A 26,165-nucleotide genomic window follows, 5' to 3' on the forward strand; every position below is an offset into this window, starting at 1 on the left:
GTTGATAAGGCCACCACTCTCACCAAAGACCTGTGAGTCATTTAGAGGGTTTAGATATTCTGGCCAATGTTCAGCTGGTGATGTCCAGTGGAGGTTCAAAATCCCTTTAGGAGACCTGTGCTGAGTCACAAGAACTGAAGACCTAGGAGGTGATAAGAACACAGCATGAATAAAAGGGTGATAAAAAAGCAGGACAGCTTCAAAGACTTTCCTTTATCTTGGACTGCAATACTTAAGAATGCAGCTTCAAACTTGCCCCCAGCTGAATTTATTTTTATTTCTTTCTTCCAGCTCTCCCAAAACAATGACAGATAAATAGATAAGTGCAATGCTGAGGGGGAAAAAACAAAAGACAACAAAAATAAAGGGATGAGATCATCCCGCTCAGGAGAGTGGGTAGTATGGAAAAGTCACACAGGCAGCAGTTGCATGGGGTGAGCTCAGGGAGGAGCCTGAAGAGGGGATGCAGTGAGGCATTACATGATCAGGAGTATCAGTGTGTCTGTGAGCAGCCAGAGGGACCCTCCACAACACTGACTTGCAGCAGAGGGGTTTGTCTGGGAAATGCTGCTTTTTGCTCTCAGGAAGCCCAGCCATTTCTGTAGATCTGTAAAAAATACCTTATTCATTCCCAGTAGCCATGTGATTACGAGATGGGGGTTTGGTGTTAAGAAACAAGTACATTGTTTCTTAAAAGGCAGACCCTGTGCAATCTACACCTGGAGCAGAAAATAAACTGGCTCTGAGGGAGAACATTTTATTCCAGCATGGCTCAAGATGATGCATGAAACCACCAAAGCTTACAGTCAGTGATGTCTTGGGAGTGATTTGATGTTTATGGGTAACCCTAACATTGCTTTTGTTTATAGACACTATTTCTAGAGTAATTTTATCTTGTATGGCTTTATGGAAACAAAAATCATCAGGCTACAGCTTTTATAGTACAGAGGGTGACATGGGTTTGATTTACGCTTCATTACATACCATCCTGCAAATATTACTCAGGTGCATAGTACTTCTTTTCCTGGTGAAATTCACAAAGGAAATGAGAGATTTTTGAGCTTGTGTGTATGAACAGGTAATTCGTGTTGGACTCACCTTGCACTTCTGATGTTTGTGCATCCTTAGGCATCAGAATCTTTTCCTTGGAAAACTCCCTCCAGGAACAGGCTGGTTCTTCTGTGATTTGACCCCTTAACTCTCTCACATCAGGGTGTTGCCCTTCCAGCATCTCTTTAGAAAGGGAAACAGAGATACTTTTTTTCCACCCTTGAGTATCTCATGTGCTTTGAAATTATAATGAATAAAACAGATTAACCACAGCCATACCACCAAAGTGAAATGACAGGCAGCACAAAATTGGGAATGTTCTGCACAGTGCCATGGGCTTGGATCCCCACCCTGCTCCTCAGGTCCTAGGGTTTTTCTGGGTACAAACCAATATATCCCACCCCAGTGAAGTTCTGAGAAGCCCAAATATAACTGAAGGGAGTAATTTGGTTTAAATCCTGCTGTGTAGGTGGGAAGCTTTTGAGGTAAGCTTTGAGCCCTCACAGAGTCCAAAGGATTTCCAGGAAAGTCCATTCCCAAATTTTCCCATCTATCTAACTGTCAACACTCCTGAAGAAGAATCCAGAAAACTAATGTGAATCATAATACTGAACTTCAGTCAGGCCTACAGCAACAGTGAGGTCCATCAGGAAAAAAAAATAATACTTTTACTTTTCAAGGATAGTCATTAATTTCCACATAACTGTTCAAAGTAAGGGGGGGAAGAAAATCTGTATTTTAAAAGGCAGTTTCCCTGCCGGAAATAAATTCCCTTTGGTTTTCTGCAAGCATTCTAAAGAGAAAAGATGAACTGATTGTTCAGATTTTTTTTTAATGAGAAACTTTAAAAATTGTATTTTCCATCTGCTTTTCTGGAGGTGGGAATTTGTTGCCACACACATCTCATTGGTGGCTTCTTGGGGAGTCAGATGGAGACCACTTGGCTGTCTTGCTTTACTGTTGATGCTGCCCCCTCCCTAAAGTGGTAGTGGGATTCTGCTGGCCCTGTGGGAAAAACACAACCCTATGTAGGGGTTGCTGAAGACTTCTGTTCCTGTCTGGACCTGAAGCATCACTGTCAAACAAAAGTGAAGCACCAGAGGTGAAGTACTGTACCGCACTGCACAGCTGTTAAACCCCTTTACTGTGGCCTGGAGACTCAGGAATGGTTACTAATCCTCTTTTCTGTTTCTCTTATTTAGAAAGGTACTCTGTCTTTATGGCACCTGGCATTGCTGTGGCTGCTAGAGTTTGTTATCTCTGGAGTCACCATGGGGCTGAGGAAGTGCAGGGTCTCATGCTTGACTCCAATAAGTTGATGGGAAACAACCCTCCCCAGGAGCAGGCACTCTGTAAAATGTCAGTACAGCATTTCTGAAAGCCAGAATGTTCTCTGAAGGGATCCACTTGACTTCTTCCAAAGGCAATGCTTCCTAGAGTGAAGTTTCATTCCTGATGTATGGCCCATGGTCTCACCTCTGCAAGTGGACAAGATGAGCTTATCTTTAGGCTCAGCTGACCCCTGTGTTTCTGTTAGGGTGTGGGCAGATTGTTGGGGGGAGAGTAAAACAGTAGAGTTTCCTTTCCAGAGCTGCTTAAGTGTTCGTAAAGTTGGAATCAGGGAGGAAAACAATTCCTCTAGCAAGGAATCCTGGAATTAAATGAAGAAAATTTTCCTCATTATGAAAAGTGCAGGAGGTGAGCGTTTCTGGTTGCTGTTAGCATGCAGCAAATTGAGGTATTGTAGTTTTATCTGTTACCAGAAAAGCCCTCTACTTAAAAAAAAAAAAAAAGAAGAAAAAAAGTAGCAGCCCCACCGTCTCATTTTTAACAAGGACCAGCTGAAAAATGAAGGCAAGCAGCACACAGACCATCTTATGTCTGCCAATTCATTTCCTGGCCCTGAAAGAAAAAAAAAAAAAAAAAGAAAAAGAAAAGGAGAAAAAAATCCTCTTGTTTCCTCTCATGCAGGCCAAACATGGCAAAGCACCAGGGAAATTCTGAATGGAATCAATTGCACTTGTTACTAACTGAGTTTTCTTTTATTCTTATATTACCAAGGCCTGGATATTCAGCTGCAAGCAATTATAATGAAGAGTTACTGAGTAATGGTTTCCAGATTGCTCCATGATGGGGCATTAATTGAAAGGGACAATTTAAGAGCTTAGGCCATGTAAATGCATTTCTTATTCTGTCAGATCGAGAAATTTCTGCGTACAAGAGGCTGAAATGCTCAGAACTGATAAAGACTTAATAGTAGCCACTTAAATGAGCATTTGGAAAAGGGATTTTACATTTAAGGAGTCAAGAATAATTAAAATAAAGTAGAGAGAGTCAGGGTTTTATTAGAAATTAGAATATGAATATTATCAGCAGCCTGGTAATTCTGTGGGGGGTTACACGAAATTTCCACAGGGTATGGTGACAAGAAGGTTTGGTTTCTTATCCCTCTGTCTGATCTCACATCAGTCCTTGACTCTCCTGAGTGAAAGGCCCTATTCAGTCTCAAAGAATCAAAGGCAAAATTCCCTATAAAGTTAGCAGGGTGAGTTCAGAAAGATAACAAAAATCCAGAATTCTTTATTGCAGTGGAAGGATGAAGTCCTGGAATTTGCAAGCTGTCCAAGCAATACTATTCTCATGTTATGGCTGATGTATCACAGGTTTTATATAAATATTTTTCTGCACTTAACTATGAAAACAAGCCTTTCTTTTTTTTTTTCTTCCGTGGATATTTTATTGCCTTAGTTATTGGTACAGATAATAAATGCAAAATACATTTAACCCAGATTAGTGAGTCTTTCTCAGGATTTCATAAATTCGTGTTAAACAACAAAATATTACTAATGAAGAGAAATGTTTCCTTTCCTAAAACATTCAGTCACTTATAGGAATAATTCTGGTGAGGAGGTGGGAAAAGGGAGTTTATGTCTCAGGCACTTGCCATTATGTGGTTTGAACAGATGGGAGCCCAGCCACTTGTAATTAAATCATTGGAATGAAGATGGACGTCGCTGAAATGGTGGTTCATCATTTGCCCAACTCTACTTGAAGAGCAGCCCCCCTGAAGCAAGCCAGAGAGCTATTAGTGAGATGCCTGGGGATGTAAATATAAACACCTTGAAAGTGGGTGGTCAGTTCAGGTCAGGCTAAGGGTTGATTCACAGGCACTAAATTAATCTGGAAAAAGGGATGTTGCTTAACTGCAGTCTGGGAAGCAGGGAAGTACATTGTGTGCCAGTTGTTTGGCTCTTACAAATGAGCAGGCCAGGCAAGAGTCTCTGTTTCACCGTCTGATACAAAAGCAAACTGAAAATGAGGGTGGAAGTGAAACAGTTGTCCTGCTCAACCCCATAGCAAAACCCCTGAAGCACCTTCTCATGGAGCCCTCTTCCCCTCCACTGCCCTGTGTCACCATTCACCTCCTCTTCCAGCTGCAGGGAGAGACCTGGCTCGGGTGACAGGGAAATCCTTCTGACCCAGGAGCACCTGCAGAATGGGAATGTTATGCATCCCACCTCCCACCAACAACACCAACCCCTCCATGCAAGTGACTAATGAAAATCCCAGACTCCTTCCTTAGTGGTTATCAGATTCATATTTCTCTCACTTAGACTATTATTCTAAACTTAAAAATTCGGCGTCAAGCTTTGCTTGAAGCTTTGCTTCATTCATTGACTTGAATGAATCCTTCTCAGCTAGGAGCACAAGAAACTCTGCAATGGCAGCAAGATGTACTTCCAAATTGGACTTCCAAATCCAATGCACCTTTGTACCTGGCATGGTAAAGAGCCAAGATGGTGCTCCAGAGGAACAGCCTTGCAAGTGAAGCAAAGTGAGGCATTTACATGCTGGAAATTATATAGAAAACTGGCAGGGGCCAGGACTGACTATAGCTACAGCTGAAACAGAAGATACCTGATAAAACTGTTTCCCTACAGGATTCATTAGTGGCAGGTGCTGGAAGAGCAGGAAGGTTTCGGGAGCATTGCACAAGTGGTTACCTGCAGGGCCACAGGAGAAGGGAACCATTCACTTGCCAGGAGAATAAATCATCCCCACACATCTCTCTTGATCTTCAGCCTGGCTGTCCCACCTTGGGACCTCCATCCCAGCTCTGCTGCTTCCCTGCCTCCTCCCAGCTCCTGCCCCTCAATATGGCAAAACCCCCAATTCCCTGCACACAAAAGCCCTGTCAAAAGGCAGTGAGGTGTACAAAAATAAATCCCAATACACCCCATACACCAATGCATCCAGGTCTCTGCACCAGGGTGTGCACTGGAGTGGTTCCCAGGGAGCCTTTTTAGTCTCTCTGCCTCTCCCTTTGGCACTGAAAGTTCCTGACTTAGTGAAGATCCTCAATCAGCACCACAGAAGCTCTGGGAGAAAAGTCTCAGAAATACAGGACAGAAGCAGGTTGGCCTTTCTTAGGGTGAGAGATAAAGGGCAGTATGATTAATCAAATATATCCATATTCAACTAATACCTGGAGACAAAAGGGTGTATAATGCTGCTTCACAGAAGCCACAACAAAGCAGGGTACTGCAGAATAGGAAATTTAGGAATGTTTTCCCTCTTCCCCTCATGTATTTATGTTCAGTAGGAAGGCTTCTCCTTAAATTGATGCCATGGCTTTATTTGTTAACTAATAAACTTAGACCTTGAATTCCTCCAGTCTACAATGAATTAGAAATTCATCCAGCAAACCTACACATATAGAAAATAAATTAATTTTTTTCTGCTTTACTAGTAAAAGCATAGAAAAACATTGTTTGGGAATAAATAATAGCATAATTAAAATAACTTGTGGCAGAGGTGGGGGCAGGCTGGGTGGTTCCTGTTTATCAGTTTAGGTTTCACCCCCAAGTCCAACTCCACTTTGAAATGTAACACGTCATGTAAGGAATTTGTAGTTACAAAGTACAGACACTTGCCCCTGACAGTAAGCATGGCCACTTCTCTTCACAGAGCAAAACCACAACCACTCCTTCCACCTTTCCCCTACTCCAAAACAACAAAAATCCTGATTAACAGCCAGGATCAATATGGCAGCCAACCAAAACACTATCCAACGTAAAGTTTGGTCAAGCTATAAAACTGCCAGCAAAAAACCCAAAAGCAAAGCTTGACGCTGAATTTTTAAGTTTAGAATAATAGTCTAAGTGAGAGAAATATGAATCTGATAACCACTAAGGAAGGAGTCTGGGATTTTCATTAGTCACTTGCATGGAGGGGTTGGTGTTGTTGGTGGGAGGTGGGATGCATAACAGCACGGTGGTGAAATGTAAAAAAGGGGCAGAATGGTTCAAATCCTGAGAAGGAAAAGGGAGGGGGAAAGTGTATTATTTTTAAAGGCAATTTTACATTAAGTCACACAGGCATCTGAAAGGCCTGCTGTTGTTACACATTCTAGGCTAGGCCAGTCTGATATGGCAGAAAAGTTCTTCTGTTTGTGTAAGGAGAATGGGTGTCTGCTTAGTGCCCACAGAATTCAATGAACTGTACACAAAGTAATTTTTCCCTCAACTACTCACCATTTAATTTTATTTTTTTTAAACGAAAAGCCGGTGACCCCATCATACAAGGAGAAGTAAAATGCCTCAAGGTAAACCAAATAATTAGATTGATATTTCCTTTGCTTTAAAAATTTCACTAAGAAAAGAAACCAAACCAAAAAATACAAAAAAACCTCAAGCCCCCAAAAACCTTGGAGGTGTTTTTTTCTGGTTGAAAGGATCTTTGCATAACTGGCCCTTATGCATCTTAAATTTGTGACACTCAGGTTTTAGTCATGCTTAGCCTTTCTGAAAAATAACAGTAGTAATAGCAGCAGTGGTAGATTTAACCACAAACAGACAGGACGTTGGCCTCATGGCACTTTCTCTGTAATGAGCACAGGTTATTTTGGTTGCTATTTTCTGCCCTGCAAAGGACTTGAAAGCACTTATACATAATTCCTGGCACCAGTCCATACCTTAGATAGTATTCCTAGTGTAGCCAGATATGAATTGCTCACCTAGGTAGGATCAAACCGTTCGTTGTCTGCCTGCTGCGTCAACGTGTACAGAGGTGGAGATGGAAGTACAGATGTTGGTTTTCCATTTATCTGCATATCTTTCATACAGTCATAACACATTAGTGATAGGGAAAGTGATTGTTATCTGTGAATTTTGCAGTGAGCTATAGAAGTCCTCTCTTCTTCATGTTACAGAGCATCGTGCCAGACTGTTTATGCACCATTTCCTAAAGCTCTAAAACTTGGCTCTGGTATTTAAAGGCCAAAGCACAAGCTGCTTTTAGTGTAACAAAGCTGATGAAATCTTTTTATTGAGGCTCTTTAGCTACACTTTGAGGGTTTCTTTAAAAATAAAATCTGTTCACACCTAATTATTGAGATTTTTTTTCTTGGGAGAAAAAAGGGGGAAAGAGTAATTCACTATATTGGGGGGAATCAAATAAAATTTTGTGTGTGTGTGAACCATATTTTATGTTGTTTTCTTTATAAATCTTGACCTCACTGGATGCTTAGGAAGAGCAAGCTAGGAACTAGCACATTATGTATTTTAGATAATACACTGGGTGCAGTTCAGCTGTGCTAATACACAGCTCGAAGGAACCATCAGCTCCCTCTCACCTCAGAGATCTGCAAGGGCAGTTACAAACAGATCCCCAGATTTCTGAAGATGCCATTATTTGGTGACTGGGTGCTCGATAACAGTACCTATACAGCCTCCATTTGCCTCACCATATCTGTTCTGTAAGGGTAAGGGAAACATGCACAGGAGTCAATTGGTTCTGAGCAACTAAAACTGCACAGACTAAAGTATTTGGATTTGTTGGATACAAGTTGAAGTTTCAGAGGTCTCTGTGTACCCTCTCATGGTATTCATTGATGCTAAATATTTCAAATTTTATAGAAAATCTATGAAAACCTTTTCTACAACAGCTTCAAAGCCATCCTGTGGCGTTTAATGAAGTCACACTAGGGGCTGTCCCACATCAGTTAACAGATCCTACTCATCCTCTACTCAATGCCAGAGTATTTTTCAGTAAAGTAAAACACAGTGGTTTCTGTGTCAATACATTATCCCATGGTTTTACAGATGCAACAGGAATTTCAGATGTAGAAGATTAAACTACAGGGCTGATGACAAAACCCTGACTGTAATAACTGCAGTCAATAACTGCAGTCACTTCAGGCAACATTCTAGGAAGTGAGAAATGGAGGAAAAAGTAGAATAGGTCCAAGGAAGATGACTTGCCTCCAGGGTTTCATCTGGCTCTGTACTTCTCAGCTAGCCTGACACAGAATGCAGGAGGGACAAACACAATCCTGGAGCTGTATCATCATTTTATATTATCTTGTTTATCTTGTTTTCCTATCAAACTCTGCTCTCAAGCCCACAGACACATATATATGTGAGAACAATATTCTTTCTTAGAACATCTCTACCCCACTGAAGGCTTTCAAAGCAGAGGTGTGACATTGACACTGGCAGCTATGGAGTTGTGAGCATCTTTCTGTCAAAAGGGCTGCTGGCGATGATCAGTGTAATAAATTGTTACACTGATGAATATTTTGTCCTTTCATATCAATGGGGAAAATGCTCCAGAATGAAAGGACTACCAGTAAAAGTAGAATAACGATTATGATAAAAATGTGTTTGTCTGTCTAGTGATGCTGTACAGGGAGGCTCCTAAGGCATCCCAGACAGTCAGAGGCAGTGGTCAAGGCTGGGGCATCATGTAGCAGATGGCCAAGCTACATGCCTTCTTTAGCAGCCATGGTGTACATGTTCATCATCAGCCTGTGAGGAAATCCAAAGATTTGCAGAAATCTTAGGGTAGGGCTCTGACGGCACAAATAGGTCTGGGTCAATTTATCTGTTATCATTTCAGGGAAAAAATTAAGAATTGTATTTTTATTTCAAAAGCAGTTTGGAAAGTATCTCCACTAGTATCTACAACTGCAGGCAGCAGGGTCACAAAGCATGCTAGCAGTGAGCAAACAACTCTCTTGGAAAACACGTGCAAGACAGTCATTCCACCCCGCCTCCCAGAAAACCTGACACTTGGATGGCCACTTATCACATATAACCCAAAGCAGCTGCAAGTCAGAAAGACTGAGCTGAACACAACCTTCTGCTAAACCTACTGGAAACTACATGACTTGATAATCACCTGACTGAAGGCAACTTTGTAGGGGAATTTCCAGCCCATGTGTACTCACGTACCGGATGCCCTGGGGCCAATCCCTGCAAAGGTGCAGCAGAAGCTCTGTGTGTCACTGGCAGCTGATGGCAGGGGCTCCCTCTCACCTCCTCAGCCTCCATGGGGAAAGGAATATCTTGGATGTAGGTCATCCCAAAACCCCTGACTTGTGCTTGGCCTTGGAGATTTTGCGTTTTATGGAATGGCACAAGGGAAGCCTACAGTATGATGTATTCCCCCTTAAATTACATAATATGCCCCCTTAAACCAGATAATGCACCAAAAGCCTTAACAGGTAGAGACAGGTAGAAAGGCCAGAATTTGTTAGCAGCTATTGGGTTCTGATCCTGATCCTGGGGGTCAATCCCTGCTCTGCTCACAGTGCTCAGAGATCCACTGTGGGCTGTATTAAATGGCACTGTGACAGCAAGGCCCACTCCCACATTTCTGAGTGGATGCAGTGACAAGCACTGCATATAGACAGTGCTACCCATGTGTTTCAGAGGCTCTGGCAAGTGCAGCAGTGGAGTTAAACCTTTTCCCTGCAAAATCTCAGCTTCATGATGTTTTGCATCACAAATCTTCCACCAGAATATCTGAATTCAAATATGTATTTTAGTAGGTGATGACACATCTTGTGTAATATACCTCTCCAATATGAAACCAGTGCAATAAAATAAAATACTTACACAAAAAGACTGATATTGTACTTTATTCCTTCCGTAGAGAAGAGTACATTAAAATTTTCCTTGCCTGTTCTTTTGCAAGACTATTGAGTGGTATTATATGGATTAGAGATTTATCAATCTCCTCCTGTCAAATATTTTTTCTGGTTTTAAAGAAAAAACTTTTTCAGCTGCTAAGCTCATGCAAGTAGTCTAAGTTACCTGGTGTAAGTTCATGAGAGATAAATAGTGTATGCAAGGATGTCAGCAAATTAACTGCATACAACATCTCAGATGTCTTCCATTAGACTTGGATATTTACTAGTTCAAAGACATGCACACAGCCCCCACTGGGGCACCCAAGGGTGAAAAGCACCCATAGACCAAAATCAACTAGGATTCACAGCTGTTGGATCACACAATCACTTTCTGCTAAGGGAAAATTATTATTATTATTATTACTATTATTATTATTATTACTACTACTACTACTACTACTAATACTACTACTACTAATAATAATAATAGTAATAGTAATAATATCCTGGCTTCTTCTGGTTATATGACATCTATAACATCCAGTGTACAATTTGATCATGTTCATAATTCATCTTCCCTTAGAAGATGTCTGTACAGAAAAGCTTTAGAGCTACTTTGTGAGAAAATCATAAACTGCATTGGAAACTTCTTCCAGGAGTAGGCATTCTTATGCTATACCCTTCTGTTAAGATCAGTGATGACCCTTTCAAACTGAGATGTTCCTTCTAGAGATTTAATTTCAGCAATGATTAACACCATACCAAAACTCAGGCTCTCCCATTGCTCCACAGGAGAATTGCAGCCCTCAAGGTCAGTCAGCCCTCCAGCTGTTCACAGGAATTATACCATACAGCTAGAGAAGGGAAAAGGCACTATGGGACTAAAATTCACCCATTCTACTGCAAACAGAAATAGCCAGGTGCCTCCTCACAGGGATCAGCTCATGCACCAGCCATCAGCCCTGCTTGCACAATGTGTTTGCCATGAATCTGCAAACAGTGGATCCCAAAGTGCAAACTGAAGTCTGTTTCTCTGTTTTGTTACCATTTGTGAAGAAAGACCTAAACACAGTTCACAAAATGCTGTTCATGAAAAACTCACCATTCTGTGAATACAGTTCACCTCCCTCCAAGCATTAAGCCAAGAGAGCACCAAGAGAGACTGTTTTGTTCATGCTTTCTCCAATCAGACAAAGAATTTGCAAAATACATTTTGTGGCCTTGACATACCAACAAAGCAATTTTAATTTTTGCTCCAATTGAAGCCTAGTGCTTGTTATCTGATACTTTGCATGGAGTCATCATATTTTCTTCCTCACACACAATTTACATTCCTGCTTAAGCTTCATTAAGTTAGGAGTTTGGAGGGCTTTCCCTTTTAAACCTTGAAGTCTGCAGCTTGTTTGACAATGCTATACAGTTGAGAGCACTTTTTAAAGTTTGACAGCTTCAGCTTACGAAGATACAACACCAAACCACTGAATTCATTATATGTTCCATTCAACTCAAGATCAGTTCATCAAGCTTGGCAAAAAACATCTGAAAAATGAATTTACCAGGAGACACATACAAGGCCAGCAATTCACTTTCTGCAGTTTATATACTAGTTACCTCTGAACAGTAGCCAGCTAACGTCTACCTAATGCCTAATAAGGTCTCTTTTCCTCCCATCAAAAATCTAACACTCTGGCCTTAATGTGAAGTGATGGATTAATGTTACACATGCTGTTCTTAAACCTCAGTCACCCTCTGCTATGACAGCAGGATTAGAAGGGAAAGTATGGACTAAAGGCACCCAGCAGATTCAGTGATTTAATTGTCTGAGCTTCTGGAGTGCAGGCTTAACTTTGGCATAAATTATGTCTTTTTCTCACCAAAAGATGCCTGTTTGAAATCAATTCCTTTTATTCAACCCCCTAATTTTTAAGATACTTTGTGCATGACAGAGGTGCTTGTTTGCTTAATGTTCCCCAAACATTAATCTGAAGCTCTTTGCTGTAGCCACTTTCTGCATCTTGTTTTGGAGATGTCTTGATCAATTAGTGCAATGTCACAGTTACATGTAGTTATTGTACCTCCAGCTGCAAGCTGTTAATAATAAACTTACCCACAGGACAAACCTGCCATATGGTTGATGGTCAAGCAAGGCTAAAATATGCATTAGGAAAAAAATGCAACTGTCAACATGAAGCTGGATGTGGCTTATTGGATTTGATGCGGGCATCTGACAGCAATGTTTCTTTTAGCAACATTCTGTATTGCAGGTCAGGAATCTGCCTACTGTGGAGTATTTGTCATAGGAAAATGAGGAGAAAAAAAAAAGGAAAGAAGCATTTGTGAAATGGGAGATTCAGGGTAGCTTAGTGGTGGCTCATATTTTTTCCCAAAGAGTGATTGCTGAGGAGGAGTGATGGTTGATCTGAGGCTTTTTTGTAAGAATGATTTGCTAAACAAAGTTTTGGTCAAGTTTTTTTTCTCAGTCATGGGAGATCAGCTGCACAGGACAAGGGGGAAAAAAAAAGTGTTTTTTCCTTGCAGATCAAAACAAGTCTTTTTCGTTGCAGATTTAAACTAATTTGACTGTCAAAAAACATGAGCTATAGAGGAAACTATCCCAAGTCTATCTGTTGATAGTTATATTCCTGAAATATAATTTCTTTGTGCAAGGGAAAAGCTCAACATTTGGATATTTTTTTTAACTCTTTCCTGTATTCTAGCCACTCAACTAATGGCACTGGCACAGTTCCTTTCCTTGATAACACCAGTGCAGCAAATACCTCCTTTAGCTTCATGAAAGCAGAAGGTATCCCATCTGGGTGTGCCATTAAAAAAGACAAATCAAAGAACAACATGAAAGTAAAAGTAAGCCCACGCCTTCATTGGGGGCCTTCAAGAACTTCCCCCTCACCTCATCGAAGTCACCTCCCAGAAACTTTGTTTATGACCTGGTAGGTGCACAAACAGTTTTGTTCCACACTACTGCCACTTTTATCAATGGGAGCAGAAACCAAACTAATTGCTATTCTATGAGCAACCATGCAGTGAAGACCTTATTAAAAGTCCCAGACTCCTATTTATGTGCAGAAAGACTTGATTTGATTAGTTAGTAATTAGAAGCACACTGTTAATCATACCATTTAAAAGGGATAGCTGGGAGTCACAGCTCCCAGGGGAATTCTCTAATATATGGGAAAGGATTATTTTTTATTAGTCTTTGTTAAGGTCTAGGGCCTTGTTCTAGCAAATCCTTCTGCATGTGCTCAACTTTAACACGTGGCTGGTGTCTCTGACTTTCCTGAGTCACTCCCAACGTCATGAGCAGAACCCTCAGCATACATGTGTAAAGGACTACACCTGAGAAACCAAAAATTCCCTATTTTCAATTCCCTATTGTTTTTCTAATTGTATTCTATCCAAATTTATTTCTCTGTGTTGTGTTAAACATCAAAAATAAGGGCAGGCTTTCCTGGAGGTTTGGAGACATTTGGCCTTTATTGAGCTTTTCACTAGATAAGCAAAGGTGCTGTGATCCAAACCTCAGAACTTCAGCAGCTGTTCTAAAACCTGTAGCATCAAAACACTCTCCTTCTAAACATGGTTTTTTATTAGATGAGTGGGGGTTTTTTTCTCTTTTAATGCAATCTAATATTCAAGCCAGGCCAGGTATTCAGCTGACTGTCTTCTGGGGTAGGGTGTGCTGTGCGTTCAAAAATGGGGGTTTTTTTTAAGCCACAAGCTTACTTTGAGGAGCTTGCTGGTCTATGAAAAACCCCAAACTTTTGAGTATTTTCTGGATTTAGAAATACTTTTTGTGAGAATAAAATGTCTAGATTAATCCAGGCCTTTTCTTTTCATGATGTTACAGACATAGAGGAACAATCAAGATTGTGGATTTAAACTGATTTTTAGTCCAAAGGCTACCAGATATTTCTGTGGGTTATTCCTGAAGGATCTATATGTTAGAATGATTTTTTTATTCCAGCTAGCTAAATTTGTATGGAGGCATACACAGCAAAGAAAACTCCCAATTAATAGGACAAGCAAAGCAATCAACAAGAAAAGTGTCAGAGATCAAAGAGAAGAAATGAAATGTTCTGTAGATGGAGAGACAGAGCTCTGTTGATGTAGTGCAAGGTGCAAAGCCAAGAGCAGAGGAAGAAGAAAAGTTAGGAGGATAGTGAGGATTGAGATGAGAGCAGAATATAATGAGAAAAAGTATTGTGTGAGCTGAACATATCTGAAAACAGCAGAGTCCTAAAAGAGGGAATTAGTCCAGATTTATGTTATAAAATTCTTTTTTGCTATTTCCAGCAGATTCAACATGCTTACTCTGATCACAGGAAGTTAATCAAACCCACCAATTCTTGGCAGCATATTTATGAACCATCACTGACATTAACAGTATGTACACAGTAACACACATATAAATCACCACTTGCTTATTGTTGATTCGTGGGGTTTCAGTGTTTCATCCTACCTGTTTTGTGTGAAGGAAGAGTGTCTGTAACACATCTGAGTCTTCATGATAGCTTTAATTTAGGTGTTACATATATATATTTTCTGTGGCTTTCTGGGCCACCCATCTATTAAATGTCCTGCCACTTGGCTGTTTTACATGATGTCAGCTCGTGATCTGGCTTTTTTTAGTCTGTTACCAAATCCTGACTTCTTAAAACATTAAATAAAATGTTTCTTTCAGGGTTAATTATTTTGGAGTGTGACAGAAACCAGCACCCATAAAGTTTGTTGACATAAAAAGAGTAGATGTGAAAATAAAAATGTATGCATGCCAACACTGAGCTCCTGAGCTAATGCATTGAGTTTCAGATCTTGACAGAAACTTGGCCTCCATCAGTCTTGACTCTGTTTAAGTGACAGGATGGCTGGCAGCACTCACCAGTGCTTGCAGGATGTACTAATATTTACAAGCAAAAGAAGGTCTCTGGCTTTGTTGAAATAACACCACTTTCTTAATTTGACTGCTGCTCCATAGCAGACCTTAACAAACAGCTACCAAGGGAGGAGGTAAAGGACTGAGCTTTCATCAAATGCTAATGTTTACCTTGAACTGAAAAAGTCACAATTATATTAAACAGATTTCTGAGGGCAAAGTATAAATAATGATATCATTCTTCTGGAATATCATGTTCAGGATGACAATGTAAACACTAAGGAGTTCCAAAAGCAAAATGCATGAAGGAGAAAAAATATTTTGGACAAGATTTCCTCACATAAACAATTTCAAAATGCTTACAAGTTTCCTGCCTGGTACTGAGATGTACAATTGTGTGGGGGGAGAGATGGAAACGGATCTGGCATTTCCCTTTGACTGGTTGTTAAGGCAGGGGGAGCTGCAAAGTTTAAATCAGTTTTCAACCTTGGATCCAAAGTCATCTGAAGTTCCAGAGCAATTTAGCCTCACACTACCATTTCTGCTTAATCTTTGAAATAAGCAGGTAAAATATATGGAATTAATGTAATTGTTTGACACTGATAACATTTCCATTCATCTGAAAGCGTGGTTGTGTTCCCTTGTGGAATGCTCTGGGATTTAGTTGTGTTTCTGTATGCCTCTGCATGGAATAGGTTAGTAATACACACCTTTAGTGTAAATTATACATTGCTGCTATAAAAGTTATAACTTATTTAAAAGAATTTGCATGACCTCCCTCAATGGAATTATTCACAATTTGTAAAGCAATTGCTCTCTTCACCACCCTGTGCAGTAAAGAAATTAAAAGAAGGAAACAAAGACTGGGGAATCTGTGTGGGTTTGCCCAAGATTATACAGCAAAACCATAGCAACACGTACAATTACATCTAGACCATAAGCAAATATATAAAATATCCCAAAAAATATCTGGGTGAAAAGCAGCCCTGTAGAAATTTAAAATTTATTGCTCCTGATGTTAATGGGCCTGCTTTATTTTGATTCACACAAATACACAGAGGATCACTGAAGTCCCTAGAATTCCCTCCACTGTAACCAGCATGAATTTGGATTTTGGTTCCAGTGGGAAATTTTACACTGAGAACATTTGATTTCAATACATATTAAGACAGATAAAGTCTCTGAAAGGATGCTTCTGCAATGATGGATAGCAACAGAAAGGATAAAGAGCAGGATAAAAAACCAACAAAATTCATGGTGTCAGCAAGGCTCTGGCATGTTGTGCACAATTAGAAATGTGTACTGCTAAACAAAATAATCAAATAAGTTTTCAACTGCCATTTATAACAAAATAGCTAGAGAAACCTTTTGCTTTTCTGTGAGGGGTAATCAGACAGAGGAAGAGACACAACCCAGGCAAGGGAAGAGTGTGATGCTATACTGTGAGCCACTGTCCCAACCCCGCAGTGAGGGTCCCAGGAGCACAACAACCTCAATGGGTACCTTGTCTCCCACATTTCCACTCACAGCCAGGCAGCAAGGCTCTTCCCAGAATTCAGGTTTTAATGCTTTCTCTACTAGGAAAAAAGTCTGCAAATGGAAAAGATGTGATCTGGGCTGTTGAGGTGTTCAGCCAAACACAGTGAAATGCACAGCCTGAGGAATGAAATAATGGAGCTGTCTCTGCTACTGCCCATGAGATCCACGAGTTGTTCCTCTCACTGGGTATTTTCAAATACAAACTACAGAAGTTTCATCCTTCAGGTGGAGGTGATTTAAGATTCCAAATCTTTGATGCCATGCGATACACAGCTTTGGCATGTATACTTAACATATAAAATAACTAACTGTTAATTTCCTTGTTCACTCTATCAGTTTTTAGACACTGTAATTGTAATGTTCATCCCACCTTTTTTCTGTTTTCTACAGTTAAGTGGTAGTATCTTCCGTGCAAAATGCCATGAAATCTGTCAAGCCTTTGGAAAACCACCTGAAGGAAGTGTTGGACATTCCATTGTATGAATGTTTTAAAGGATTATCTGTGGATAGGCAGAGGAGAAATTGCTGGCACTGACACTACCTCAGCAAGCAACTATGACACAGATGCCACACACAGGGACAAATACTTTACCACAGCAAACTATTACCTTTTAGTGTTGGCTAAATTGGGTCACCAGGACCTCTGGAAAGCAGATCATTGTCAAGCAGGTATGTCTGAATTTAGATGTTTATGTTTCTAAACTCTGAAGCTGTGAATCAGGATAATGAGCAGAATTTAACCTTCACAGAGGTCTGTGGCACGTACACTTTCAAGGTCCTAACCACCACTTTGGATGACCTTTTGAATGCATCATCACTTGCACCTCTCCCTAACATAGAACAGTATTTCTATTTGTTAAATTGCTCTATTTCTTCACTTTCCCCTGAATGGAAATGAGAGCCCTGGATGCCAAAGCAACTTCCAGTGAATATTAAAGATCTTGTGACATTTCTATAAAAGAAACAACACATTTGAGTTTTATTTATGTTTTCCTGATAGTATTGTCAAGTAATTTTTTTTCATCTTGCAGCTTATTTGGGGTCACCATAGGGAACTTTTGCTGCTTTCCATGAGAGTCTTGGCAGAAGCTTTTATGGCATGAATTTAAAAAGGTTTTTAACATGTGGTCTTTCAGCAATCTTCCTCTGTGTATCTAGTTCTTTCCACCATAGTATTACAGCAGCTGTAAATGTGGAAAAACTCACTTTTCTCCTTCTGCTTTTTGTAATGTAATTTCAATCCAACTCCTGTGACACTGTGAAGCATCTACAGTTCCCGTGGATTTCTACATAGAAATACATTCCCTGTATTTCTCAATATTTCAGAGCTAATTTTGGCAACCTGAAAGCTTTCAGGTGGGTAAGTAATATTCCATTTCATAATAGCCTAACCCAAACTTGTAACCAAAAAGCCTCTAAATGTTTGAATGCCTTTTTTTCCCTAAGTATTGATGCATAAAATGATTAGGAAACTAAAAACTCATTTGAGTGGTCCCACATAATCCATGGCTTTGAAGCTTGGCTGCTTCTGTGAATAAAGAAAAAGGAACTTTATTAATATAAAACATAACCAGTAAATTCTGTAACTGGCATCATCACTCCAGCACCACTGCCTTTCAGATGCAAAATATTTCAGAAAGAGAATAATGCCTCAGTTGAAGTCCAGAACTTCATATGATGTTGCTCTGTGTAAAATTCCACACTTCCTTGTGAAATGTCATTCCCTTAGCTACAGTTATGTAAAAGGAAAAAAAAAAGGCCATACTGGTTAAGGTTCATTGTTATTAATTACTAGAAAGCTGACATGATTCCTTGAGGGCTTCCTGGAAGGCACAGCTGTTTCCATACTCTAGATTGTTTTGCTGTACATTACAGGATAAGGCTACAGCACAGTTCAGCCCAAGGCACCTCATATGTGTAATGGGAATTGTTGTATTTTACACAGCATTTTGTGTATTTTTGTAGTGGCTGCAGGGCAGTGCAAGGAGTTGTCACTGCTTCTTCTCAGATGAAGGCTTAACATGGCCTGATGCAACTTGGGATGTCTGTGATGGACCCCACAAGTGCTAGTCTTAAAAAATGGTTTTAAGTAACCTTTTAAAATTTTCTGAAGTTCTGCATTGCAAAAAATAGATGCTTTAATTGCTCCTTCTTTATAGACAGTTCCTTCAAAAGAAAAAAAACTAGGATTGCTCTCCTGCTTTTTGTCCTTGGCAAAGACCAAACGTTACCTTTTCTTCCTCAAACACTTGACTTGCAGTCAGGAAGGAAAAACAACTTTAAAATCCCTTGAGGAAAAAGGAAAAGAGCATAGATTTCAGTTTTATTGCTTTTAAACCTTTTATGCCCCAAACTGAAATATCTGAGTCTCCATAGAGCTCCATGTTTGATGATGTTTATTGGATACATATATCTCTGTTTATAGAAACATTGTTTAATGATTCAAACACTGAATTGCAAAAATTATTCATTTTAGAGTGATAAAATATACCATTCTCCATTCTAATAAAATATTGAATACCAGCTATAATATAGACTATAGTTGTAATGCCTCTGGTAGGATCTGACAATCCAAAATTGTTTTCATGAATGTCCTGGAGTTAAGGTTAATGCACCAAAGAGCTGTTACTCATCAGTGTGTAATACCAGCTGATACAGGTATAATAATCCTCCTGCAGCAGCACAGGGCAGCAGAGAAATTGCTCTTCTAAGCTATAAATATGGGCTGTAGTTCACAGGATTCTTCTCTACATACAAGGCTAATTTCAACCAATGTGTTATTGAAAGTAAACAAAAAAAAATTAGATATGATTAAAACAAAAAAATAACTCTGTCTTTCCCCAAAACAATTGACAGTAAAACAAAAGGTGTAACACCTCATATTAATATTTATCTTTATAGATACTGAAAATTTTTAACTGGAGTCTTTTTCTTGCCCACTTTTAATATCCCCCTTCCTGCAACTCCCATCCCAAGCTTGACATTGTAGGACAGCTGTTTTAATTAGTGTCGGCAGTATGCTTGCAACAGGTTTAGGAGCACCCTTCATTATTAACAGTAGGATTTATTCTCATTTTACTGGCATACCCTGACAAAGGTCCTGGATTTAATTAAATTTAATTAATTAAAAAGGGGTATTTATCTTTAAGCTTGTGCAGATGTAAAGAGAATTGTTTTTCTCCAGAGAGGTCAGCTAAAAATACAGCAACTCTAATAATACACTTTGCTAAATTACTCTTCTATTTTCAGCTCAGTGTTATGTCCTTGGTTTTATTTATCTGATGCTCATCTCCATTGTGTCAGAGCTATCCACAGAATGAAACATTCAGCATCCCAAGAAGAGACGGAAAATCTACACTTTTTATGCTGCCCCTCAGCTAGAACATAAAATCAATTAGCTGTAACATTTTATACAAAGGAGTGACATTTTGCAACGCCTTTCTTAAAAGTGGCCATCTTTGTGCTTTCTTATGTTTTGCAGGGACTCTCTCAACTGAGAGAATTTGGATCCACCACCAAGAAATGCTTTCCCTAGTCAAAAAGACTCTGCAGACCTGGAGATGTCAAATTCAATGAACACAGGCTAAAGAGTGGGCTCTCCTTTGCTTGATTGTAAGGAGCCCCATCTGCCTTGTCTTAAAGTTGACAGGAGGGTTTCTGTGCCTTATCAGATGCCAGATTCATTATAGGATTGAGGATTTCAGGAAATCGTAGCCTTCAGCAGAGAGAACAGTCTTTCCAGTATGACAGGGAAAGGAATAAGGGTCCAGAATAAACTTCATGGGTTTAAGACCAAATAAGAAATAAAATATTTTGTTTAAATGAGTTTCCTCTTAAATAAATAAATACATTAGGCAGGGTAAACTTTAGCCTTGTTAAGTCAAGAGGATATCTTCAGCTCCCTTCTAAGAGTCAGGATGCCTATCCTATAAGCCTGGTTTCTTCTTGATGTCCAATGTTGCTTTGAGAAGAGTCAGAGTGGTTGCAAAAAGTGACCATTCTCCAAACCATGTCTTCTTCTATTTTAAAGCAAAAAGGGATATTAAAAAAAAAAAAAAAAAACAAACAACACATGCCAAGTCATCTTTTACAATAGCATCTTCTATCTTCTTCAGAGAGGCATGATGAAGGAATTGTCTAAATTTCCTTAACAGAACAGTTTGTTTTTCATCTGTCACTGGACATATCTGCAAAATTACAATTAAAACAAAATTTCGACAACAATTTGGAGTGGATGGGATTTTTTTCATTATTCCAACTCATTCTTGCAGGCAGCAGAGTATTAATAGATAGATCATTTGCAAGTATCACTTCTAAGTTACTTGCAGAATAACAAAATAACAAAACCTTAGGAGCATTTTTGATATAGAATGAGAAACAAGATTTTGCCTGATTTCTTTAGCGATTATCTCCTCAAAACCAGAAGTGGAGGGGAGTCTCAGTAGGCAGCTGGGAGGAAGGTTCATATAGGAGTCCTGACCAGCCCTTCCTCTCCCTCTCTGCAGATCCACCATTATAGCACATTTTGCAGAGCAGCTTTTGCTGTCTGCATCAAATGCCTCTACAGGTTACAATTTAGAGTAGAAAAAAATAATGTGGAAAAAATTAGTGTGGAAAGCTGTCAACTATCTTCAAAAAGCTTACTTACCACAGAGTTTTTTGGTAAGCATTCATGGTCCTTACCTATTTACAGGTTAATCACTGCTAACAAATACTAACAGGACAGGAATGGAAATGCCTACAGGCATACTTCTTGCTATACAGTAAAGAAAGGAACAAGGAAGGAGAGCTTCCACAGTGTACCAGTGCAAGAGAAAATGGCCACTGCAGTGGTTCCAACAGGCTTTTCCAGATGGGAGACTCATTAATTTAACAGCAGGCATCTGGAGGAAATCTAAGGAACAGAGATATTAATTATTGCTGAACAAAGTGCCACAAAACAAAGTGCAAACAATTGGAGTTATTAAAATTCAGCAGTAATCAGTTTAGTCCAGGAACAGAAAATATGAAAGAGTCTTTTTCAATGGCATGAAAATTTTTTCAACATAGATGTGGTTATAGCAATTAAAGAAATGCAAAAACACCAGCCAGCAACACTGCCTGTGGAAGGTTGTCAAGGATCCTTGACTGATCACATAGATCTTCTTCTAGGGTTGAATACTACCCATGCCCCTGCTCATATGTTTCCCAAACCATAATATTCTGTTAATAAATGCAAGGTAAGATGATAAACAGGATACAAGTCAAACTCTGCTTCTTAAAATATTCTTGACTGTTATAATTTCAGCTTTGTTCTTTGTGTGTGACTGTGAGATGCCAGAAAAGTATTTGGCATAAAAGGTGAGGAGAACAAGCTTCTTCTTGCCTCCTTGAATGCTTTCTTCATCTCTTCTTGCTTCATTTTACAGTGCCTGAAACTTCTTTTGCCAGTGGTCAGGTTCAGCAAATGCAAGGATGACCGTGGCTGTTGCTTCTCTCAGCTGCCTGTTCACTACTCAGGTATTTCTCCAGTTTTCAGCTTCTATTCCAGCTTCTCTTCAACTTGCTTTGGATTCATGAGAGGGAAGTCTGTCTCTTCAGTTGTAGGCATTTAGGGGAGCAGATGGAGGCGTCCTGGATCTTTGTACAGCACTCTGATTGCATACACTGGTTCTTTTACCTCTGCAAACAGAATAACAATAAATACCTTAAGAAATGTCCCTACATAAACACCCTATAGACAAGGACTTGGACCTTCATTCTTTCCATCTCTCTCTAAGCTCACTTTCTATCTTCATTTCCAGTTCAAGAGACAACCCAAGAAAAACAAATCTGCCCCAGGTCTTATTGGCAGACTTTGTGGGAGGCTTGGGTCCTCAATCTCATGTACAGCTTTTCCAGTAAAAATGCAATATTCCACTTGCTCACCAGGGAATATAATGGGCATATAGGGATGGAAATTCCAGCATCAGAAAACCTGCTAGGGCAAAACTTGCCCATCAGCTGTCAGCAGGCTAGCAGGAGTCAGAGCACTTGAGAGACTGAGAGCCTCTTTGATTTCTGTCCTAGCACAGGCTCTAGACTGGATTTTGCTTTGTCTTCATAACCAGAATATTTATTTCAGGGAATAGGATAAGAATTGAGGCTGCACACTAAAATTTATCCTTTTGCCAAGAAGCAGAAAATTCTTGCAGTCCTTTTGGTGACTTAAAGAGTATGGGACATGCTGTTAAATCACAGTGGGACAAATCAAAAAGCAACCACTTCCCTGATATTTTTGGAAAGATGAAATTCACACTGCCCCACTGCAGCCCCTCTGTTCTCATCATCCACTGGCTGAATGGGAGCCAGTTTCCTGCTCCCCTCATTTCCACCAGGCCTATCTGTAGAGAGACCCTTTGCTTACCAGAGGAGCATCTGCTGAGACAGACATTGCAGGGCACACAGAAAGGGATTCCAACTTTTCACAGCATTTGCTTCTCACAAAGGGTAAGAAGAGGCCAGCCTGAATTTGGTGAGTAATAACTTTTAAAGCTAAAGAAAACCTGAAGAGCTCCACTGCCTGAAAGCTATGAGAACTGCAGCACTATGAATCACCTAGTCAATACATGAGCTATCAGAGTCAATGAATGGTAAGAGATGAAGAAAGTCTCTGCAAGCTGATGAAGCAAACTTTTTATTGCATGCCTGTACACATTTTGTATTTGAAATGTCACAAAAACAGAAAGAGGCATAGCTACCTACATGTCTCTGATCATAGAGACATTCTGGAACTAGCAGAATTAAAAAATAATAATAAAAAAAAGCTTAAGGACAAATAAAATTACATTATTTCTTTCCCATACACAGATGCAACACTTTTGAACGGCATCATGGCACAATTATAGGACCCCTTTTCGTAGCCCAGGTCATCAATCTCCCAGTGATCCAGATCTCAGAAGAGAACTTTTATAGCCTATCAGCTCTAAGGACTAACTGGTGAAAACAAAAGATTCCTGACTCTGCAGCCTAAGCCTCTGTATTTCCAAAGCCTGAAGGATTCAGGTGGTATTAACTTTAAAATAAAGGCAGTGGATCCATAGGTCCAGTCATTCATAGAAAGAAAAGAAATGCACTATCTTTAAAAATCAAACGTATGCCCGGACCCATCAAACTTCAGAGAAATTAGAAGTTATTTTCTTAATTCAAAAGTTACAGTCTCACTAGCTAGTTTGCAAAGGACTATTTAAAAGGACACATATTTAGATTTTGCTAAAAAATTGGTTAACAAAACAGGAAGACAAACAGAAGAACTTCAATTCATTTTGAACTTAAATTGAACATCATATGTACTTTGAATTTAAGATCATTCATTGCCATTTGTGAACCCCAACAGCAGAGCACACAAGGAATAGGAAGTGAAACTAGCAGTCAAGTATCTGTAACACAGCTAACAATACAGAGAAAGAACAGCATGCTTGGCATTAAGGTGCAGATGAAGATACTACTAAAAGAAAATGTTTATGTACAAATCTTAGTGGCATCAGACCCTTTTAATCACTAGAGCTGAAATAACTACAATGTCCAACTCTTAATACTTGCCAGGTAACTCTAGATCCAAGGACATTTTCTAACCTGTATGAACCTGAAGGGTACTTTCTTGCAGGCCCCAAAGAAAAGAGTAATGTGTGTGCATGTGGATGGCCAGAGTCACTGGAGTCATCAGACTGCTCATTGAAACCAGGCAAAACCCTGGAGGCACAGGAATTTGGACTGACTAACTGGATGTCTGTGTGGCCACTGTGACAATGGAGCAGATGCTGCTGAATGTCTTGGTGTTGTGAGAAAAGATGGCTCAGGCACCTCATCCCCACTCCACAGGAATCCCAGCAAGTTCCTGGAGCTGGGTAAGCTGCAGCACCTAAGGATGAATACTGCTTCCAATGAATTTAACCTGAATTTCTGATTTCTGAGGCTGCTCAGGTTTTTAATCCAATATCACAGTTAATAGATGTTGCTTGATTTTTCATCTTCAGTTCAAGTATTGTTTCTGACCAATAGAGAAATATTTTGCAAAATGATTTCTGGACTGTGAGCTGTATTGATTAATCAGTCCTAATTTTAGTTAAACACTTCTTTTCCCTGATCAGATGGATGAGTTTAATTCACATTACAAGGAGGCATAATTGTGAGCCTGGCTATTTCAGAGAAAGCAACCCACTAAAACAAAGTTCTAATAAAGGTTGGATTATAGCATTTTAGAGCCTTTAAAATTTTTCTTTTTTGGTCTCATAACACTTCCCTTCAGCAACATACCTAAAAATATTAAAGCTGCTATAAAATTTATTAGCTGGAAGCAGAGTATAAATGTATTCCTTCTCTTACCATGTATGACCCTATTACTCCCCTGCTTGTTAATAAACAGTTTCCAATCCCATATAAAATGTGCTTGATGCATTATTGCATTGCTGATTGTAACTTTTGTCAGCACCTTAGTGACTGACATCACATAATCACCTGTGCATCTGGTTCCTGGCTAGGAATGTGGTCAGATTGGTATATGTTTTACTTAATTGCCTCTGTACCTGGCCCTGTTTAATGGCTTGAGGAAACCTGACCTATTGATGTCTCATCCCCTGTAAAATCCATCACTTCCGATGCAAATGGTTGAGCATGTGAATTTATTTCACTTGCCATCAGTTATGCTGGGAGCAAAATGTGGTTGGTAGAAAATAAACACCAAAAGAATATAAATGCAGCTGGAGCAAATTCTGTTAGAAGTTTTAATGCATCTTCAGGAGAAATTGTTATACTCTTCACACAGGGGCAATTAATAATTTCAATAGAAAACATTATTTTTAGAAATGTCAAAACCCTGGGTTAAAAGCTGAAAACAGATGGCAATAGTCCTTCTATACATTTTATTTGATTCAATCAGTTGCTGAATCTTTGTTTTAAAATGCCTAAGTCAGGAAATAGGGATCCTGTCACAGCTCATTATTGCCCAAAGGGGTCACAGTCCATCTCTGATCTAGAAGTAGGCATAGAGGGAAAACTTCAAGTGCCCAAGAGGATGTACTGGAAAATACTTAAAGTCTTACAGAATATTCAAAGATAATATTAAATAATTCCTTTCAGCTTCTAAAACCAATCCTGAGTAAAAGTAGAAAATTTTGCAGAATTGCAAGAATGTCTTTAAAAATGACCTCTAGCTTTGTAAGTGCTATGTTACATTTCAGTGTTGAAAAAATAAGTGTCTGAGGCTTATTTAAAGAATATCACTGTGTGTGAAGGAAGAAAGCAATTATCTGAGAGAAATGATAACATGCTGGTAATTGCCTACTAAACTATTGCAATATTATAAGAGAGAGAGAAAGAGAGAGAGATTCGTTTACCTGCCCATAAACATTTTTATCCCTAATAAAAATGCACACCACTGTTTTCTTCACCACTGTAGTCGATCATTACTTGAATTAGTGCCTTAGAAATATTTATCCACCATTCTGAATCTACCTAGATTTCATTAAAAAAAAAAAACTTGTAGATTCTTGTCAGTCATCCTAGCAGCTCCTAAAACAGGGAAAATTATTTTTAAAAAAACACACAACAACAAAAATTAAACAAAAAAGTATATATTTTTCATCAATATGTAATGGCAATGCTCCCATAACCTTTCCAAACTATCTAGATCCATACAGCCTTCAAAGGCTTCTGTCTCAAATTCTGCTTCCTTCCCCAGCAGTGAGCCTTGAACCTTTTTCAACTACTTTCAAAGGAAAATATGCCATCTAATTTTTAAAGACATAGATGGCT

The 26,165-nt window shown here is 39.4% G+C and overlaps 1 long non-coding RNA gene across 1 annotated transcript; it reads left to right on the forward strand.

The window, feature by feature from the left end:
* The first annotated feature begins 19,880 nt into the window (after positions 1-19,880).
* LOC143695732 (uncharacterized) lies at positions 19,881-24,151 on the forward strand. The gene is made up of 3 exons (XR_013185247.1): positions 19,881-20,006; positions 21,803-21,893; positions 24,019-24,151. It is a non-coding gene; the product is annotated as an uncharacterized LOC143695732 (long non-coding RNA).
* The last annotated feature ends 2,014 nt before the right edge of the window (positions 24,152-26,165 follow it).

Source organism: Agelaius phoeniceus, chromosome 1, assembly GCF_051311805.1.
Source record: "Agelaius phoeniceus isolate bAgePho1 chromosome 1, bAgePho1.hap1, whole genome shotgun sequence".
Classification (NCBI taxonomy): domain Eukaryota; kingdom Metazoa; phylum Chordata; class Aves; order Passeriformes; family Icteridae; genus Agelaius; species Agelaius phoeniceus.